The sequence below is a fragment of the Biomphalaria glabrata genome, chromosome 13 (genome assembly GCF_947242115.1).
Source record: "Biomphalaria glabrata chromosome 13, xgBioGlab47.1, whole genome shotgun sequence".
In the NCBI taxonomy this organism is placed as follows: domain Eukaryota; kingdom Metazoa; phylum Mollusca; class Gastropoda; family Planorbidae; genus Biomphalaria; species Biomphalaria glabrata.
In genome coordinates, this window is record NC_074723.1 from 17,384,444 (window position 1) to 17,404,442 (window position 19,999).

The following is a 19,999-nucleotide window of genomic DNA, read 5'->3' on the forward strand; positions in this document are numbered from 1 at the left end:
AAAAATGTAATTTTTTTTCCATAGATACTGTGCTGTACTTTATGTAAATGAAAGCACATGAAAGAAAACGCATTTAATATCAGTAGATATATATGTTTTCAGTAATATATAAAGAAAACAACAACAATAACTTAAAAATAAATTTTATTTTCATTGATGAACTAACATTCAAAACTCTAAGGAAATGATGTGAAATCTAAATGCCAACAACGGCTAGTGAAAAAAAATAATTAAAAAAACTAAATAACAAAATATTTTCTTACATACAATAAAATGGAATGTTATTTGGAGTAATGGTGTAACCATGGAACTATACTAATGGAACACCAGCTTCGAGATTTTATGATCAGAGTGCCGTCGCGCATCTTTTTCGCGCACCATACCAATTTGAAAAATCGATGAGGATGCCAAAGAAGAAATTTACTCCGAGAGCCACTTGGATTGACCTTCATTGAGAGTAAAACTTCCCCACACTATATTTTATTAGATCTGTAAAAACTTTATCCATTTTCTGACTATCTGATAAAATAGATACAATTTCCCTGAATAATGGATCGTCACAAAAGATTTTTTTTTAAGGCCACTTCATTAAAATAGGTGTTTCCAGTACTTCCTCATTTGGGTATTTTACACAAAATCTGGATTTTTTTAATGTACATGTCATTTTTATCATCTGTCCCGCGCAACCAAACCATCCACTTTTCCCGGTCACCAATGTTCTTAACAAGATATCAAGAGAGAGAGGCTGGTCCATTATTTGCGTAGTCCAGCCAGCTTTTTTTTTTTTTTACAACCTTTTTTCGTTCTCTCTCATGAAGGATATGTTTTGAAAATTAGTCTTACAAAATACAATTCCAAACCAACTCATGCAGTTATCGTCTTTTCACAGTATTGAGGAGTCATCCTTTTTGCTAGCCAGAGTGTTAATTGGCAAAAGTGAAAAATTCATTTTCTTTATTTTTTTTAAGTAAATATTCATAACTATATCTTTTATATAATAATATATTTTTAAAATAATAATCTTTTATATAGACATGCTTTAATAGATCTAATAAATGATTAACTCGGACCTACCAATATGGGTATATAAATACTTAAATCTGGGTATTTAAAATTTCGAATGCGAATTTTTAAAAAACCGAACTTATATTGATCTAGATCTCTTGTATAATATCTAGAATAATATAGATCTACAACACCTAGGCCTAGACTAAAGTTAAAGACTAAGGTCTAGATTTATTTAAAGTTTTAAAAAAAATCAATAGATCTAATATAGACAGTCATGAGATCCACTCTATTTTATCTAGATCTAGACCATACATGAGATCAATAATTGTCAATATGAATATTTATAGATCTAGTCAAATCTAGTGACTCTAGTCTAGATTCTAGATCTATCGATCATCTATGATCTAGTCTGTCTATAGCTATACTTACTATTATACACTTTTACAGTATATGAGTATACTCATACGAGTCATACTGGCTATACTATAGTATAGACACTATAGTTAGTATAGTTAATACTTTTTAATAGTAGATCTATATTCTATAATCTATCAATTCTATCTAAATTATTCTAAATCTAGACTTCACTTTCACATCACATTCAGTCATTCACACGATATTTGATACAGACAGTGAATGAAACGAATGCAGTAGTTATACTGATTATACTTAATGTGACGATACTACTTATAGATCTACCAGTTGATAAACAACATCATCATAGATAATAATCTACATCTATAATCATAGTGCCCTTTATTTAGTCAATATAGTCAAGTCAAGGTAGTGGAACGTAAACTCGAAGGTTTAATACAATACGGTATGAGTCTATGAGTTAGTATAAGATCTAATTATTTTGTTACTTTGTATGTGACAGTATGTCAATGTCTCAATTAAAATAATTAATATCACCAGCCATATCATTTTAAATATTTAAAAAGTAGACAGATTTTTATTATATTATAAATAGATAGATTAGATCTACATATAATTTTACAAACTTTAGAAATGATTGATTTTATTTTTTATTGATAAGCCTTCTAGACTAGATCTAGCATCTCTAGCTAGACTCTAACATGTAGATTGTAGATCTTTGAATTGGATCGATATTCACCTTCCTAAATTGTCTCTAAAGTCTATAGCTGATTTGGGAGGCCCAACGAGGCAAGACGAGTCTATTAGTACTCTGTCTCTTGATCTATCTAGTAGGCCTACTAAGCTAGTGCATTAGCCATAGTGTAGTCAAATCTTGACAACTAGTCTTCTAGATCTAAGCTTCTAGAATAATTAGATCTAGATCCAGTTTAGATTTAGAGTATAAAAGTTTTTACTACCTAAAATACTAAATCTACTGATCTAAATTCTAGATATATAGATCCAGTTCAGATTAGGATATAAAAATATTCCACTAGCTAAAATTCTAAATCTACTGATCTATACTTAATATGTTAGATATTATATGACATCTATCTACAAAAATTATTATTAAGTTATAATTATAGATTCTAGACTAGTTATATATGTACATAAAATATATAAATAAAAGATAAAATTTATGCAGGCCTAGGTCCCATAAATTTATAATTGATCCAGATCTATCAGTAAAAGTTACCTTCGATTGGCAGTTTTACCCAATCTAATCTATACAAGACAATTTATAATCCATGCCTTGCCTACACCCCATGTATATTAGTTTCCATTCCATGCCATACCCAGACCCATGAGTTCATGAAATAATAAATGATGTGGTGTCAAGTTGGATCTATCCCCTGAAATTCAGTACTTTAATATAAAACTCACATATCTAGTTAATTATTTGCTGACACTCTGATTAACTTGGACTTGTGTGATACATATATGTTTCTTATCAGATTTAATTAATGAAGTTTAGGTGCATTTTAACCAGTAATAAGGCTACAAAAGTAGCATCAGGTGTATTCTAACCATTGGTATTTTTCCTGGCAACATTTCTATTCTAGTCTGTGATAAATTATAAATAAAAAAAAATGTTTGTAATGTTTCAGTTATTAACAAGTAGAACCATGGCAACCAGTTCTGAGGATGTACCAGAATGGCTCAAGGATCATACTTATACTATTTCTACTCTCTGGGCATCCATTCAATATTTAATGTAAGTACTACTATACAATTTTTATTTTAGTTATCTAATAGATGTTTTATGAATTGTGTGATTTTCATGGTCAAGCAACATCCAAATATCTGGGATGGAATTTAACATTTTTCTCTAAGTTTTTTTTTTTTTTTTATAACACTCGTAAGCACATTCATCTTTCATGAATGCCTAATATACCTTGGCTGTTGTGCAGGCCATTCCTTTACAATAAACTGTTAGATGAAATTAGGCAAAATTGTCTGATAATTTGTATGTTTGATACAACGTTTTCAATTTAATATTATTATTTTTTAATTGTAATGTTTTCAAAAGAAATTAACCAATATGCCTAATTGTATAATTACAGTTATGTTTGGAAATGCAAGAAAAAGGCATGCATTCCTGAAAAGTCAATGATTGGTTGCACCTCTTAAAGGTAAGGTACTGCAATTTTTCCCATGTACTTTTCTCATAAGCTGAAGTACTTGTATTTTTGAAAAACTAGTTTTCCATGAAAATGTAAATCATAATATATGTTATAGTTGCTTTTAGATTAGTTCAATGTGCATCAAATTAACTGAACATCTGCCTTCACCTATAGTAATAATTCATAACTATTAAGGTCAGGGCCATGTCTACACATTAACGCAGTAGCTCCTTTTAGGTACAGACTATTTTTAGAATGGCAAAATTATATAACTATTATTAATAACATAGGTATATACGTTTAGCATGGTCAACACATATGTCACACATATTTTTTTTTTTTTTTAAATCCTTTTATTTATTTTTATAACTAGATAACTTTCTGTTATGAGAAAAGATGAGATTCTTGGACTCCTGCATAGCACCACCAGAAAGGAAAATCCCATCATGTTGCAAAATAAAAGTCTTGGACCAATTTTAATTTAAGATATATATATTATACTGTAAGCTGTATACATATTTATGTATATCCTGTCATTCAGCCAACAGGTTTGGATTTAGTATTTCTTTAAATCTCTTTGATATTGTACTTGAAAACTATTAATCTGAGCCCCATTAAAACAAGAGGGAGTGCAGTGGATGAGTGGTAAGGGAAATTTTACTTTTTTTAAATTAAAATAAGAATCTAACAAAAGTAAACATATAAAATATGGTGCATTCTCCTTAAAACTAAAACCTGGTGCTAAGGTTTAAAATGTTGGCAAAAAAAAAAGCAACATCAATTAAATATTCTTAATTCCCTTTGCAAAACTTACTGAGAAGAACATGCATGTTGTTCCCTCATAAGTTTCTTGACAGAGGAAATCTTGTTTATATTAGATTTGAATTAAGCAAATTAAGAAAAAAATTATAATCATTATTTCAAATGGTTGTATCTAAACCTTATGAATTATTTTTCAGTTATAAGTATATTGAAATGAATGGATAATCATGAAATTGTTAAATAATTGCTGCTATCATTCCATTGACTAAAGAACCATAATTTTTTTTTTTAATTAATTTCAAAATTAATTAATTAATTAATTTTCAAGCAGAGTTCACATAGATCTTGAGTGAAATTTTTCTTTTTTTGACTAATGCTTCAATTTTATTGTATCATTAGTTTTTTATTTTTATTACCCAGAATATTTTAAAAATGAGTACACTATTTTCATGTAATAATGTAACTTGGTATTCACACATCAAAATACGCTATAATCTTTAGGCCATATAGATTTGTATAAATATAAATGAACTTGCTTAAATACATTGTAGATGTATATTGTTTGGATAAGAATAAAGTTTTTCTGTAGACAATTATTGTTCAAGATTTGTTGATGCTCCTGCTTAATAAATTATATACACAGGTCATTAGTTTTAACACACTACTGACACAAGAAAAACTGGTCGCCCCCACTTCCATTACATAGATGTAATAAAACGTGACCTCAAATCAGTGAACATCAATACTGACAATTGGGAAGACATAGCTTTAGACCGCAACAGATGGAGAGACAGTGACCAAGAAAGCTATGGACAGTGAAAGTACATAGGTCTCAGCTCAGGAAGAAAAACGTACAATCCGAAAAATGGCCAGCTCCTCTACCACCGAAGCAAAAACCACCTTAACCTGTGCTATCTGTGGATGGGAGTGTCTCTCCGAAATAGGGCTCCACAGCCACATGAGGAAGTGTGCTCTGAGATGAAACCTTAGTCTTTCTATTTCTACGACTGAAGGAGGCCAATGATGATGATACAGGTCATTAGTTTTAACACGTCTGATAATAAATGACAGTACAAGTTATTGAATGAAAATTTGTCATTATTTCAGGTGCTTTAGGCCTACATCAATGTGAGGTACCAGTACTTTGATTGTGTCATATAACAATTTAAAGCAACATTTTGAAATGAATAGTGTGTAGAATTGACAGTAAATACATTTAAGTGATGGGCTGTGATCTGCATGAATTGAATTTGTGTTTTTGATCTTTACTTCAAGTAAATGTTAATGAACAATTAATTTTTAATGAATAAATAATTTAAAAATAAATACAAAGAAACCATAAACATCTACTTTATTTTAATAATTTTTTTTCATCAGAACAGAATTTCCAACTTTGCATTCTTAAAATAAAATATAATTTATTTAGAGTAGAGTCAGAACACAAAATATAGTTTTGAAATTAAGTAAATTAAGCTAAGCTATGATCTCTTATAAACATTTGTATATAGACTACACACAATTTAATTATTATTTTTCATCAAATTGCAGGAACTAGTACATGTACTTATGCATATTTGACAATAAAAAAACTTAGTCAATGAAATAGTAATACTAGTAAATGAGATAAAAGTAAACTAAATATCATCAATGCTATTGAAGCCACACTTGTTTCTTTTTATCTTGTTTGGTGGACTGCAATTAAAGTTGCTATTAATTTTACTGATTGTCTTAGCTGAAATGCCAGTGTCGTCTCTTTGAATCCTAAGCTTATTTTCTTGGTTACTGGAAGTCCAGATGTTTGGAGTTTCATTTTAAACACCTATATATTCCGAAATGGCCTTCCGATAGGCAAAACCTATTTGCCTAACATGTCATATGCACATAAAGAGGTACCACAGAAATGCTTTAAAGACAAGCTTAGGCGCCAACTTGCTTTAACTGACATAGAATAAGAGAGCACCTGGTTGCATACAGCTTCAGAGCGAGACAGCTGGAGGTCACTTACAAAGGTGTGGTATACACCAATGAAAATTAATTGCAGAGGGTAGACGGCAAAAAGAAAAAAAAACAACTGATTCTACCACAGGTGGACAATGGTTATGCCTGTGCTCAGTGTGGCATAATATGTAGGTCACAGCTGGGGCTGAGTAGCCACTGGAAACATAGCATTCCTCATAAGTCTTAGGAATCAAAAACAAGCCTGTCATTTTTGTAGAATAGTTTGTAGCTTCTGTAAATGCATGAAATGCCGTCACAAATGACACAAGTCCTCTGTGAGTTTGATCATAGTTTGATGGATTATAAACATCTTACTTCTTTGCCTTATATTAAATGGTCCTTCTGTCTGTTCCACTAGGTTTATCTAAATATCATTGATATATCGTAACATGTCATCAATATAAAAACTAGAATCTCTGCAACTGGTTTACAAGTCAGAAGTCATATTAACACTTGCCATTTAAAAAAAAACAATTTAGATTACTGATTAGTCAAATTAGTGACTGATTATTCGATTCATTTTAGGCCTATAATTTTTTTTATGTGAATATATAATGATCCTTTACACTTTGTGACTTTACTAGTAGATCTATACTTTGGAGTAGACTTGTTTGTTGAGCTAAAGTCGGAAGTACACATTGAATTTTACTGTGATCTAGTAATCATCTAGTCAAATGTAGTGATCTACTAGTACTAGATTCTAGATCTAGAGTCTAGTAGAAGTAGAGAGAGTAGGCCTATCTGTCATATCGTGATCAGTAGGTGGCTGAAGTTTTATAAATCTATTCCATGACAAAAACCCTGGCTAGATTTAGATCTAGTGGTCTAGACATCTAGATCTAACTAGAATTAAACTAGAAAACTGAATTAGAGAAGTAGCTTTCTGGATCTAGAACTAGAATCTATATATTACTAATATTAGATCTAGTTGCGTCAAACGCTTAATTTTTGGTTGTTGTTTTTAATAAATGCACATAAAATACATTGTATTTTGGCAATAAAAATACCCAGTTGGTAGTCAAGTAATTCTAATAATTAATTAATGAATGACTCTATCAGTATTTGTTTTAGATCTATCAGATTCATATGACTTATTATTTATACTTATTTTATATCATTCGTCCAAGAAAATCTAGCTCTAGATCTATTTCATTTTAGATTAGGCTATAGTTGTTTTGTTGTTTTTTTTTTGTCATTTTATTTAGGCTACAATATTATCAAGATTAACTTTTTCTTTGTTTCCCACGAGACGTGTATGCCTATAGCCTAGTCCTTTCGATAATAAAAAAAAACGATTAGAAATGCGTAGCTTGGAGTGTCAAAAGAAAACTGTATTAGGCCTCCTATTTTTATTTCGTGCAATTTAGTATATCGTAACAAATACGCATTTGGCGGAACGGTAGACAGGTCTTCATCCAGATTTAGTGTAAATAAACCAAACACAGAAACACTGAAAGATTGTATTTTCGGAATTTAGATTCTATTTTTTGGAAAATAAGTGGCATTTTATAGGGTGATCGAAAAAAATAACTTTTGTGACGATCTCTTATTCAGGGAAATTGTATCTATTTTATCAGATAGTCAGAAAATGGATAAAGTTTTTACAGATCTAATAAAATATAGTGTGGGGAAGTTTTACTCTCAATGAAGGTCAATCCAAGTGGCTCTCGGAGTAAATTTCTTCTTTGGCATCCTCATCGATTTTTCAAAATGGTATGGTGCGCGAAAAAGATGCGCGACGGCACTTCGACTCTCTTTGTCTTTGTAAAAAACTCGAAGCTGGTGTTCCATTAGTATAGTTCCATGGTGTAACAATTCACAATTCTACTCTAGAAGACTTAAGCAGTAATCAAGTTAGAATCATTATAGCTGGAACTCTCGTTACCTAGTTTTACAAACACTTTTCAATATCTTCCATGAAATAGGATGAAATATGCTCTTGAAAGTTACGAAATTACTGCCTTGCGTTTTGCGGATGACATTAGTCTTATTTGACAGTGACAGAGGAAGAGATTAGCTGATTTTGTGATGCGCACGACAAATCTTCCGCAATGAAAGACAAAACACACACACACGCACGCACGCACTCGAACACACATCGTGAAGTAGAAGCGAACATGGTTTTAAAGTGGTCTTTGAAGGTCGGAAGCAAGAAACTGACAGACGTCAAAGGTTTTAAGTATCTCGGAATGAACCAGACCTGTGCAATGCATCACAAGCAAAGCTAAAAACAATTTGGAAAGACAAAGGCATAGTCAGAACTGGATTTGGGCTTACTATTAGACAAGGGCTAAGGGCCCCTTGTAATCAATGTAATACAATTTTTTTCTTTGAAAATATATCTGGAAACCTTTTTTTTTTCGGCGGGAGGAAAGCCATTGGGGGCCTTTAGCTGTAGCTTATAGGTAATTCAAGAACTATGAATAGCTCTTGGTTAGAAAAATCAGACCAATACCATACCTATGATAGTCATACTATACAAATTAATCTAACAAAACTACCATCACAGACTAAAAGAAATACAAATCTCTGAATTCAAATATATGCCCAAATAAATAAATACGTATTTAATAGTTATTTTTAGGTGTTTGCCACCAAAGTAAACAGCAGCTGTAAAAGAATGTAGCTGATGTTTATCAGAATAGCAATGTATCTAAATTTGATTTATAATTATAGTACAACATGCTTTCGCTAACTGATGTGATCTACGCTTCATGAGATCTTAAGAAATAGTCGAGTACTTCAACTAAATGTTGACAGGCTGATCAGAGTTAGTATTGGCTGGATGATATCTTCTAGAGTTACCTCTACATATACGTTTTATTATGAAGATAATTGCCGATACTGCAATACCAAGACCTATTATTCCCAAGACAATGGCCACAGGTAGAATATGACCGTCTTTGTCTTCGTAGCCTTTCGTTCGATTCTTGATAAAGTCTTGGCAACTCATGATCTCCCCTGAGGAATGACATGTCATGTTCCTTGCCTCTTCTCTTTCACACAGGCCTGGACAGGTGGTCAAATTGTTGGACAATGTGGAGGTACTCGAGTCTGAAGCAAATAGGCTGGAGATGGACAAGGTGGAGGTATTCGAGTCTGAAGCAAGCAGGCTGGAGAGCGTTGCTTCAGTGCTACTGTCTGAGGAGTCGCAACACGCAGGTATTGAGTGGCACTCATTAAGAGGGCAAATGTTGCATCTTTCCCCTCTTGGATAAAATGAAGATTCGCATTTAGTAATTATCCCGTCTTTTACTGGAGTGCATTTCTCCCAGGCTACGACGTTCAAGTCCAGACTGTAATTAGTACAAGGAAAACACACCGTACAAGTGTGATTGTCATTGTCCATAAAGGAGTTTGCAGGACATGGTTGACATGTCTGATTGAGAGTCATAAACTCGCCTGGTTTACACCTTGAGTCAATTTTCTCAAAGGTTAACACACATTGCTTAGATGAGCAGAGACAAATACAGCCTGCTATTATGCAAGTAGCTAGATATACCCATGAATGCATTCTGAGAAAAATCGCTGAAAAAGAAAAAAAAAGAAGATTAAAGTTACAAACATCTATCATGTATGTGAATATGCTTTAATGCTTTATGAGACAACGGTAATGTGTAATACCATAATTATAAAATAAAAACTATATTAAAACAATCAATATAATTCTTAAAAAAGAATCAATGTTCAATTTATATCCAAATTATATAGTAAACTAAACATTCATTTTTATTTGACATTGAAAAAGTCTGGTATGGGACTCGAACAAAAGACATTTGCGTTATTACGCTATGTAAACTTATATAACTAGTCTTTCTAGATTGTTCAAAATTTCAAATTTACGACATGGCAACAAGCTATTGGTCTAATCTGCCCACAAGCTGTGACGTTGCTGGTCAGTGTTCAGGCCTTCCAGAACGAATGATCTCGCTGCAACACTAGCTAACTCAAAACTTTTTTGAAGATAACTTTTCAAAACGTCTCCGCTAACGTGATTCTTCGTGAATTTCTTGTCAGTATGACGGATATTCCCCCAACTGTTGTGTATCTTTATTTTGACGACTTTTGTGAAACAAAAAAGAAAGTCAGCGACAAGAAGTCAAAGGTAACACGTAGTGGACGTGACGAGCGTTACGTTAACTGCAGACATATGTGCGCTATATCACTTTGACCAACATTTTTGCAGGCATTAGCGAAGAGGGAGAGGCTATTTTGAAGGTCTTCTTTGATTGTGGCATTAAGGGCAAAGTCATTTGCGAATTGCAGGTCTCTGATGCAGTCATAGTTTACCTTGGTCCTTGAGTCTCTGAGCATTGAATAAACTTGCATCGGTGCTGTGTGCAGGAAAGCGCTCCCAGGGAGGCCAATACAAGCGCTACAAAAACACTCTCAATAGTCCTTCAAGGAATGCGATATCGACATTCACAGCTGGGAAGCACTAGCTCTCTATCGTTCCTCAAGCCGTGAAGAGTGAGTCTCAGAGTCTCAAGGTAGGAAGCAAGAAGAGTGGCCAGGGCGATAGAGAGCCGAATAAAAAAAAAGCTGAGAGAAGAAGCAGGCCTATCTGCTACTGACATAACCCACCCATGCCATGTATGCGGCCGGATTTTAAAAGCGAGGATTGGACTTTACAGTCATCTTCAAGTCCATAGGAAATGAGAAATGTGCTCATCTTATATAGATATATATATCACTTTGAATGCCCAGAGCATAATAATAATGGTCAGTGCTGTCCTTATTATTTATTAGACTTCATTTTACCTGCGACATTTATTTACTCGGATAAAAAGTGCTTCCTGATTGCAAGTAAGCACTTCAATGTCGGCCAGCTACACTTTCAGTGAACATTTTTTGTCATGCGCTCTTCTTACTTCGAGAAAAAGGCATTGCTGACTCCACGTGGAGGAATTTCAGAAGCTCAGAGCGCAGGAATCAGAAACCCCATTAGTAGCGAACCATAATGAGAATTACTCCCTTAGAGCACGGATGAGGAAGCGGGCAGTGAGTTGTAAGGTCACCTTATCCCCGTACAAGGACAGACCTTTTGCCACACATGGACCAGTATTATCTCTGTCTCAATTCCTTGCCCCATGCCCCCCCCTCCCCATGCAGAGCTCGGCATTCGTAAAAAATGTGCTCTGTTGTCTCGTCGTCCTCGACGCAGTGGCGGCACCGTGTGTCGTAGTTCTCCTTCCCCCGTCCAAAGTACGCGCCTATTGGACAGTGCCCGACTCAGAACTGGACTAGGACTGCCTGCTCAGCACGGCAGAGCTCCCACCACGCGTCCTTTCGGTCTGGTCTACTAAACAGCCTGTGTAGCTCTCGGCCCTTGTCGGAAGCGTCCCAAATGTCGTACCAAAATGCCAACAAACGGGTGTCGGCTAGGGATCCAGAACAGTGTAGAAATGTGTTGATTGGAAATCAGAATGTAAAAGAATCGTAAAATCTTAAAAGATGGAGCAGGAAATAAGATAAAAAGCAACTATTGTAGGAATCCTGTGCAAAGAAAAATGTAGCAAAATTATGAATGTTTTCTCACAAGCACTATAATAACGTTATGATGACAGCATTTGTGAACGTACAGGATCAACTCGAACACACAATAAAGATTAAGACATAAGTCGAAATACAAAGAAGCTTTTGACAGATTTGTTTTACTGCATAACCACCATCCGCCTTTACCTTTCCCTAGAGATGGGTGGAGCGCACTAAAAATCCCCAAATTCAAGTATTTACCCAGATTCGAAACCAGGACCCCAGGTTCGAAAGCGCGTAATCAATCAGCCACCGCGCCCACGTGACCTTGTGAGATATGCAGTTAAATAATTAAAAAATGAAGTTCATATGCCTAAGAAAATGGCGAGGAGTGAAAGTGAATCATAAACAATATGTTCGTTGATGGAGGATTTTCAGATGCCCTGAATCTGAATGTAAGTACATATATAGCCTATTTTAATGTATATGAAAGCAGAAATTTTTTCATATGAAGAGGTTCCCCATTCCAAGTGTATCTTTTTATTCATATAGTCATTGTATATAATGAATAGTTTCAATATCATTCAATAAATTATTCATATAGCTAACTACTCTCGATACATTATTAAACTTTTACACAATGATTTTGAGGATATATATATAATCAAATCTCATATAGTGCAACTATCTGATTTTGACAGTCCGACTCTGGTCTAATGTATGTAATAAAATGTGTAGTATAAAAGGTAATTATGGTTTCATGCTCATCTGCTTTAATATGAATATTTTCACCGCAATCTTTTCTTTCTTTGACCCGCTCGACTCACAGCGAATCAATGAAGACAATCTAATTCATTGTTACAGCAGCTTACATCAACTCACTTTCATAATACATTACAAGCCTTTATAGAGATTGAAAGTCTACTTGGTCCTAACACACTGCTCTTTACAATTTTATAATATAAGCAACTAAACATTCTAACTCACCAATTGAGTCTGTCATAAATAGCCCTCCCTTAGGTTCATAAGGTCATACAGTATGCCCACACCTGAATGTCTGTTATCAATACTGTCACACAACTACTTAAAGTGTAAAGAAAGTAAGAACTTTGTCAAACTTAGAATATAAGGATTAGACTTGGTGGCCATTGTCAAATGTCACCCTGTTCTACTAGACTATAGTAATACTATCTTTTAACAAAATCTAACTCACTACAATAACACAACCCTTCAGACTCACGTTCTGGAGTCGTCTGTCCTAACTAAAACCAATGACGACAATGCCACCTATCTTGCGTCATTCAAAGCCAATCGGTAACCACTTCCCACCGTCACCATGGAAACACACAAATATATATACACACACACACTTCGCAACACTTTCTATCTCTTTTTTTTCTCTTTCTATCTCTTTTTTTTTTCTTTCTATTCTTCTATCTCTTTCTCTTTTGTTCTCTCTCCGTTTCATTGCTATCTTTTCTATGATTTTCTCACTTTTTTTTCTTTTTGTTTTTCTTTCTCTTCGTTCTTTTCTCTTCTGTTTTTTCTCTCTACCCTACTATATATGTTCTTACTGTTAAGGTAAAGTAAAATGTTGTTTTTTTTACTTTTTATATTAGTGGAACACATCAGACAGTATTATTGTTTAAAGTTATGTCTAGAAAATTGACTGTGCTTTGAAAGGTGTGTCACATGATATTAAATTATAATCTTATTCTCTCTTTTATAAGTAGAATTTAAAAGTAAAAATGAATTAAGTACTACAAGGATGTTTGCATATCTGCTTGATATAAAATAATACTGATAAAAGGGTATTTAGTAATAAATATCACTGCGAACAGACACACAGATAGACAAGACAGACATGGGTTTAATACATAAAATATAAATAAGACACTTCCGACAACGTGTCAATTGTTTACGAGAAAAAGGGGAATAAAGTAGGGATAGTATTTGACTGCAATAAACTTTCGCAATAAAAAAAAGATGAGTTTTAATCCTGATATAACAGTTCCGATTCATTTTAAAACAGGTCTACATCTAGGTCGTTTCACGGTGCACTTATAAACCGCAAATTTTCACATAACTGAAGCGTTTACACTTCAATAGCAACACATATAGATTTAATCATAATTTGGAAATTTAAGGCACCCATTCTAAGCTCTTATGGAGAGACTTTTTAAACATTAAGTAAGAAAGTAAGAACTTTTGGTTTGAAAACAAAGTATTTACATTAATATACACATTGTAAGCACATTATATCCATGTGCATTGTACGCGCGATGACTGTAGAGACTTTTACACACTTTACGAGTAGTGTGTAAACAATGTGTAGATCATGTGTTATATCCAAGCTACGCCAGATAACATATTTATGTATCCAGTTTGAAATATAAAGAACAATGTTTAATATCGATGCACTGTTTTGCAATGTCAGTAGAAACACCGTCAGTAGAAACACCGTCATTAGAAACATCATTTTTAAAAACTTACCAAGTTACCAGAGACTGATACGTTATATGTGTTGCCCTAAAACGGAGCAAATGAAATCATTTGTCAGTGCAGACTATTTTATAGGCAGAATGTTGACTACAGTCTAGTTGGTGTGTAGACAAAACAAATAATGGAGGGAGTAGTGAAGTGCAAGAGAAGGGTGCCTCAACATAGATATTATATATTGTCCAGCCCCCCCCCCCCCACCCCACCTATTGCACCATGGTTGTTCTGCAATTCTTCCATGTCACGTGGTCGTGTTGCTTACGTTTTATGATCTCATTTATTTCATTCTTATTAGAATGTTAAAGTGGTCTAGATCTATAAATCTTAAATTAATTTTAAAATAATGTGTTGTACAATCTAGATCTACATCTAATCATAGGAAGATATTGCCATTAATGTCATATATAAGATTCTAACCACGTGACTTATCTTAAAATAGGTCAGGGATAGGGTTAGCCACACCGTCAACAGAGTGCACTAAAGAAGACCCGCCGTTTGAGTTGTGAATGAAAGGGGAAAAGGAAGAAAAGGAAAAGGGTTAATTTACAAGCGCCCCTTCGCAGTCCAATGACAATGTCATATTTAGATGAAACAGCTTGTTTACTTAGAAGACATTATAGCACTATTACTGTACAAATGTTAAGCGAAAAGAATTGGTGAAAGAGAAGGACTCGAACCAAGTACATCCTTTCTTACCCCATCGCCTAGCAGAAACCAGGTACTCCCGGGTACTCCCCACCCCAAATTATCTCTATTGTTTCTAGAGATAAAAGGGAATCTCTTCATTATATACATATGAACTTTGAAATCCCTCTAATAAGACATAAAGAATATTCATCATTACTTTCGAGCTGCTTAAGCGCAGGACATGATACACAATAAGTAGAAAGACCATGGTCCTCCACTTCACACACACACACATAATAAAAGAACCTAGTGCTAAAAGACTGGCTAGTTATTAATAGCACTTCATCAGCATATGTGGAAGTCGACAATGCGTTGTGAGTCTCTCTATGTAGCCAAACGATTTGTTCAACTTTGTTCTGGTCATCATGAATGTTTGTGTTTTGTTGAGCGCCCAGGTCTAATATTAACATGCATGTGTTTTATTTGGTCACTCAAGAGCTGAGAAATGCATTGACATAAAAGAAGTGTTGCCCCAATGACTATTCACAGTGATAGCAGGTTTAAAATGTATAGCCCTTTTTTAAATACAGTACTTTGGCCCAGATGAAAAGATTTACTCTCATCCTGCCACAGTGCTTGCAACAGGAAAAAGGGGGAGGGGAGAGAAGGTAACCAAATCTTGTATTGAATGGGAGGGGGGGGGCTGCTTGGCGGGGAATGAGCTAGATATTGATTAAGTAAACAAAAAAAAAGAAAAAAAAAAACGAAACTAGGCCAACAAGTCGGTGTTACCCACGATAGCATGACTGTTGCTATAAATAACTCGCCAGCCTCGTTCTCGAAAACCATTCATAAACAACGTAGACCGACGAATACTTGACCTTAACCATAGGTTAGTTTGTGCCAGTTAACTGGAGACCAAGGTCTAGGTCGACTAAGAAAAGGAACTTTTTGTATCTTTTTTTTGATATATGCATATCACGTGTTTTCTATTTTAATCGGGTGCGGCCTTAGCAGTGCGGGGAACTTTGGGCAGAAGTCATAGCAGGGCCTCGAATATTTCTACAATGGGCTAGAATACAATAGATCACTGTTTCTCAAACTTTTACTTACAACATCTACAGTCTATCAGACAAAAAGAAAAAAAAAAATATTCGCGCTCACATTTATTCAGCTAAGAGGTTTGACCGGTTTTTTTTTTTTGGCCTGTCGGCATGTTCAGTGTCAATATATCAGATATAGAAACCAGACCAGGTATATATGATAATTTTGATGTTCGTTGATTTAAAAAGAAATACTCAAGAAGTTAGAGATTTATAGGACAATTAAAATGTTATTAAATATGAAAGCTCAGGTGGTGCGCGTGAGGGGGGGGGGGGAAGCCAGGACAGGGAGGCGTAATGATCACATGTCATTTATATATCATTTAATTGATTTTATTGACACTTGACAGATAACATGTTCAGGTGCCAACTCTACTGGGCTCGTGAGACACAATAAAAAAATTTCTCTTGGATGATTGAGTTTATAATATAAAAGATAAAACAAAAGTCTTTTTCACCAACTAAATCAAACAAAGATAATAGTCAATAAAACCTTCCCCTAGCCCTAAAATTGTATATTTCTCAGAGTCCTTCAACTTTTTATAAATCCTTTAAAGCAGCCTCGATATGGCTGGCAACATAACGTCACGCGCAAGTAGGCTTATATAGCAGTAGGTTATAATGAAATAAAGAATCGAGTCACAAATGATTACATTTAAAATCTGTAGTAACAATAACTAATACCCGTCCTCTAATACAGCAATATTCAACCTCAAAGAATTGGCTAAAAATACAAGAACAATTTAGAAAACTGGATTATTAATAAATAAACCAAACTCTTCTATTTGATCGCGGGGTTTTCTATTGGTTTAAGACGCTTGTCATGAGAGTTAATTTTTTTTTTTGCACTAGTTCTGGCTGCTCCATTATTATACATTTAATTATATTTTACCTATTTAACTACTTCAAACAAAAAAGTAAATAGATGCACAAGATTTTATTATAGATATAGTACAAATACAGAAACTATAAACATACATGATTAAGCTGCGTGTGGCTCTATATCTGTACCTCAAGTGAGACTCACACAATATAAAAGGTTTTATAGCAGTTCGGCACGTTCATTTAACTTAATAACATTTTTAATAACACAGTAACGAAGGTGTGATGGACTTGGGTGTTTTTCTTAGATAAAATCCACAAGAGGGCAAGAGAGAGAGGGGGTGGGGGAGATGTGGGATGGGATAGATGAATGGGTGGGGTGTTAGTAGGGGGGGGGGGAATATTGTTACTTGCCACTCCACCTCCCCATAATCACAAAGTGCATCCTTTTTTTTTAAAGCATTAAGAGCGTTAAGACTTGAACAAAACATGGAGAGAAAAAAAAAACGCTAGTGGTGGTAAAGAGTAAACTGGCAGCAATGCTGAGTGGGGCGAGAAGAGTGGTGCGACACACGACTGAATGGGGGTTGGGGGAGGGGAGGTTGACTGGTGAAGTGTTAGAAGACCATGGACGAGTGCGAAACCCACTACACATCATGTCGTTTAACTTGTGATTAAGTCATTCTTCTATGCTTAATAAGTAGGTCGACTTCCACAGGACTTCCTGTTTGGCGATCTAATAGAAGGCAGGAGAGCCGCTGGTCGCCCACTTTTACGTTATACGGATGTATGCAAACGCGTCATGAAGCTCTTCAAAATCGACACTGGCAGCTGGGAAGAGGTCGCACTGGATAGATCTACATGAAGAGAGAGCATAAAGGAAGGGTCACGGATTGCAGATGTCATACACAACAGAAGCAGAAAGAAGGGTGAAAATGCAACGGCGCCTGGTGATTATATATGCCCAACCTGCGATCGCAGCTGTGTATCAAGGATTGGCCTCTTTAGTCACACAAGAAGTTGCAAAGGGAAAAGATCGTCTCTTGAGACGTAAAATGCCAAAGAATATGAAGAACTCGGCGTATCCTTGAGATACGAGATACCTAGAACTTAGAACTTTGCACAAGATATAATATATGAGGATAAAAGAAAGACTTGCACAATGGCGTGTCTAGGAATTCGACATCATTTTGGGGCCGGAGGGGGGGGGGAGGGGAACTGACCTGCTTGGGGGCACCTGCATTTGGCGTAATATTATACATTTAAGTAAAACAAACAACACATATTTGAGGCCCCTCAAGTGTGAGCCCAGGGGGATTTACTAATTTCCCCATCCCTCCCCCACCCTAGCTACGCCTCTGAACTTGCAAACCACTGTACCTACCATTTGCCATGCAGTTTCTCACAGGGGTAGTGAAATTTGGTGTCTTGCGGTCAAAGTACGAATGACTCCATCATGGTGCTCGGTTTCCGGCTCTGCGTGGACATAGTTACGTAGATGGGCAGCGGCTAAAATGGCCTCGATTCCTTCAAAATGATGTTTGTTTGTTTGTTTGTTGGTTTTTGTAAAATTTTTACATGATTCGCATGTTTAGAGTTGAAGATAATCTACTTCCTTGTTCAAACCTCCCACAGGACGACGGTGATGGCAGCGGACAAGGTATGCACACGGGACCATCGAGACGACCGAACGACAAACTAGCGCGCAGACTTCACGACCAGGCAACCATCCCATGATAAATGAGGTTAAACTGTCACCTAGCTAGTTGATGAGGAATATTTGAGAATCATAGAGAAAAAGAAAGGAAGAATAAGGGCGAGAAATAAAGACAGGAAGAGAGAGAGAGAGAGAAAACATATAGAGAGAAAGAGAGACGAACAGAAGATACACACTGTAGTCGCTATCCGCAGGTAATAAATGTGCACTATATATTTTTATCTTTTACAGTAGACAAAATTGAATGAGGGCTGAGTACACGGGCACACACAACGTAACAAACAGTGGGGACCAGATATGTCCTCTAAGCGGGTGGCATGACAAGATTGACCCTGGAGTCGCTATATTATCACGCGAGTGTTTAAAAACAAAAACTCGCCCCCCCCCCAAAAAAAAAAAAATCCTCTGTTGTAAGTAACACATGTAAATAAGTGTACATCTACAATTTAAATGCCAGGCCACGCGAGTACGCCATACACTAGTAAACCGTGACCTCCGTGACCTCCGTGACCTATGTCGAAAGTCACAAGTAAACAGACGCCAGACAGCAAAAAAAAAGTATCTATTCAGCCTGGCTTCAACTTCTCCTTGATGTCAGGTAAAAACGTGTTTAAATTTTATGTAAAAAGGTCTGTCTGAAAATCCCATCAAGACATTTCACTTTAAATTGATGAGAAATAAAATTATCATTTTATTTGCAGCTTAGTTTCTAAAGTCCAGATGGAAAGAAATCTTAAAGTACTGTTACGTATTTCTGAATCTTCTGGCTAAATGTATTAGTAGGCTCACAAATAAAAACACTGCAAAGAACTTGACGACTCAACTTTCAGTTTCATATAACTTTAATGACAATTAACTCTAACAATTCGTCACTGTAACATGTAGCGTAGAAGACTATACAATATCTGTCAGTTTACAGTTAGCTATACTTCGTTGCAATTCATCTCTTCACTTCGTTGCAATTCATCTCTTCTCAACTTGCATCGAGCCGTATTCCACAGAACAGACCAACGACACACTTCCCAGTGTCGCTCCAGGTCTCCCAAAACTGAACCAAGTCGTACTCAAGTCTACCGAATCAGAGCCGCACACGTCTTACATCGACTGTATCGACTGTAACGGCTCAAGTCCACTGTAGTTCGCTGTATAGACTTTAACGACATTAGTCCACTCCAGTTAACTCTACCCTAGTTAACTTGCATCGAGTCGTACACATCTCTCTTCTACTGTCTCGCACAGTAGACAACAGTACCGACGACTCACTCACGACTGACTTTCACATTAACTCTCTAGCTTATATAGAGTCCCTAATCGATCCTCCAAAGTTCCACAAACACTGCTAGTATCTTCTGGAATAACACGTGAGAAAACGTCACATCCTGTCTTTGTTTATACATGTAGATTCCAGAAAACATTGGCTGCCGTGTCATCTTGCCGGGGTCACAAGT

The 19,999-nt window shown here is 35.3% G+C and overlaps 1 long non-coding RNA gene across 2 annotated transcripts; it reads left to right on the top strand.

Annotated features, from left to right (window-relative positions):
• Positions 1–298: 298 nt before the first annotated feature.
• Positions 299–5,739, top strand: LOC129922461 (uncharacterized). 2 transcript variants are annotated; one of them, XR_008774449.1, is made up of 4 exons: positions 299–1,828; positions 3,033–3,139; positions 3,489–3,557; positions 3,922–5,739. It is a non-coding gene; the product is annotated as an uncharacterized LOC129922461 (long non-coding RNA). The 2 variants fall into 2 exon arrangements; XR_008774448.1 differs by having other exon boundaries at positions 299–3,139; positions 3,922–5,738.
• Positions 5,740–19,999: the final 14,260 nt, after the last annotated feature.